The sequence below is a fragment of the Lolium perenne genome, chromosome 3, assembly GCF_019359855.2.
Source record: "Lolium perenne isolate Kyuss_39 chromosome 3, Kyuss_2.0, whole genome shotgun sequence".
Lineage (NCBI taxonomy): Eukaryota > Viridiplantae > Streptophyta > Magnoliopsida > Poales > Poaceae > Lolium > Lolium perenne.
This window is the reverse complement of record NC_067246.2, coordinates 328,860,094-328,862,550: the sequence shown is the minus strand read 5'-3', so window position 1 is coordinate 328,862,550 and position 2,457 is coordinate 328,860,094. Positions and strand designations below refer to the sequence as shown.

The window sequence follows — 2,457 nt, the reverse complement described above, 5'->3', positions numbered from 1 at the left end:
CATCACTTACAGTGTCCCTGAATGTTAATATTTATTTCAACCAACAAAATATGAGGCATGCTATCTGGTTGATACTACTTAGCTCGTATTTCAGTTGGTATTCTTCGCTTACTTCGGTCTTTCTTTCATTTTAGTCACTAGACTCGATGGCAGTTTAAACGAGCCTAGCGTGAGAGAGGAGGGAGAGGAGGAGCAGGGCCGGCCCATACTTTTTTGGGGCCCAGGTGCAAAATGATAGAAAGGGCCCTTATTCACACATAAAAAATATCAAAACAGTATATTGCAACCTAAAAAACCATCATATTTCAATAACAAAGAATATTCAGTACATATCATAGATCCATAATGTTTTGAACTCTCAAAATGACAGAGCATCACTCTAAAAATAATATTATTTTTGATTTGTCTCAATCAAGCGAACTAATCATGATTCCGCTGCTTCCGCAAAAGTTCCGCTTTGCTAGGAACTAGGATTGACAAGGCAGAACATGTCTTTCTTCTGCAAAAGGAATATGTTTGATGTATGAGTCTACTAGCATATAAGACCAAGATTTTTAAAATACTATGCTAGCTAATAAAATGAATTACCAATCTAGATAGGAGATGAAGTCGCCGCAGTTCCTACTTAAAAGAGAACCAGAGAGGGGCATTTACCTAAAAAGCACAATAAAATAATTAGACAATCTCCCAGCATACAAACAGTAAACAATCATGTGTAGTTCTGATGACAGAAATCGTACAGTAAGACTTTATTTAGATCATGCCCACCACTCCATATTCTTCACCAATTTTCGAAAGCTTCCTCTTCGTGTGCAAGTCACAGTATAGCAAATTGAATTCAGAACTTGCCATTTCTCCTAACACTTCTAGAAGCAAAGTCGTTTATAATTGCATTCGTATTTATCTCATCCAACTTATTTTTCTCGATACACAAAATTGCCAGACCATTTAATCTTTCTTGAGACATTGATGATCTTAAATAGTTTTTTAGTAACTTCAACTTAGAAAAGCTACGCTCAGCCGATGCTACTGTCACCGGTACAGTAAACAAAATACGATAAGCAATTAAAATATTTGGAAAACAATATATATCTCTAACAAACTCAAATATTTCCATTGCTTGCATTGGCTCATTCGTTACAGGTAAAGTCATTTGTAACAGTCTTAATTCAGAAAATAGATCATCTGGCTCAACATCACAGGAGCCATTGTGAGAAAATGTTTTGACAAACTTATCACAAGATTTGCGCACTTCAGCATCAGTAAGCAATTTCAAGTCTTTTGAGCTAAGTAAAAAACCAAATATATTTTTGAATACCTTAAGTTCTTCAAATCTAGTTTTCAGTGAGACCTTTGCCACATCAACCATTACTAAAAAGTAGTTTACTTCAAAAGCTTTCTCAGCTAACAGAATTTCTTCGTCATGATCAGGTTCATCAAACTGTTTTTTCCTAGTGACTTGACGTTTTATTGGAAATGATGGTTCAATACCCATGTCAGATGCTATACGCTTTGCTATGGTCAAACTAGTTGCAAATCCATTGTTTCTATAGTTGTCAAAAAAATCCATTATACCTTCGATTTGCTGCAATGTAGAGTTAATTACACATGGATGGAGATTGCAACTTCTTACTCACAGCGTTTATTGCAAACAAAATGTCATGCCAAATTACCATACGAAGTATAAACTCAAATTTACCAAGCGCGTCATATAAATTTTTTGCGTCACTCTTTGGCTTGGCATCATCACAAATTTTACCTACCTCCAACAAAGCAACCCTTAGTTCGGGAGCTTGAAATCTAATAGCTTTAACACTTTTTATTCGACTCTCCCACCGATTGTTTGATAAACCCTTCACTGTTAAACTTGGAATATGGTCAAGCAACACTTTCCATCTTTTAGTAGAAGTTGAAAATAACACATATATCCGTTGAACAATCCCGAAAAAAGTAATAGCTTTACCACATGAACTTGCCATATCAGATAAAGTAAGGTTCAAACTATGGCACGCACATGGCATATATAGAGCTCTTGGATTAATTTTAAGTAAGCGACTTTGTACCCCTTGGTTTTTCCCTTTCATATTTGAACCATTGTTGTAACCTTGGCCCCTCACATTATCTATATTTAGTCCGTAGGACTTCAGAGCATCCATAAGTACATTAAGAAGTCCCAAACCAGATGTGTCATCCACTTTCAAAAATTCCATAAAGAACCCCTCTATTTTTATTTGGTTATTTGACATGTTAACACATCGGATAATTAGGGTCATTTGTTCCTGGTGGCTAACATCTGGAGTACAATCAAGAATTATAGAGAAATATTTGGCCTCTTTAACAATCTTCAAGATAGAACTTGTAACACTAGATGCTAAAAGAGAAATCAGCTCATTTTGAATTCTATGGCTGAGATAATGATGATAAATTTCATCATTTCGAATTCTCCTAAGATGATCT

At 35.3% G+C, this 2,457-nt stretch overlaps 1 long non-coding RNA gene across 1 annotated transcript; it reads right to left on the bottom strand.

Moving 5' to 3' along the window:
* Window positions 1-280: 280 nt before the first annotated feature.
* Window positions 281-1,481, bottom strand: LOC127345786 (uncharacterized). Its single transcript, XR_007878980.2, has 3 exons — window positions 741-1,481; window positions 589-654; window positions 281-499 (listed from the first exon to the last, which is right to left on the bottom strand). It is a non-coding gene; the product is annotated as an uncharacterized lncRNA (long non-coding RNA).
* Between the last annotated feature and the right edge of the window lie 976 nt (window positions 1,482-2,457).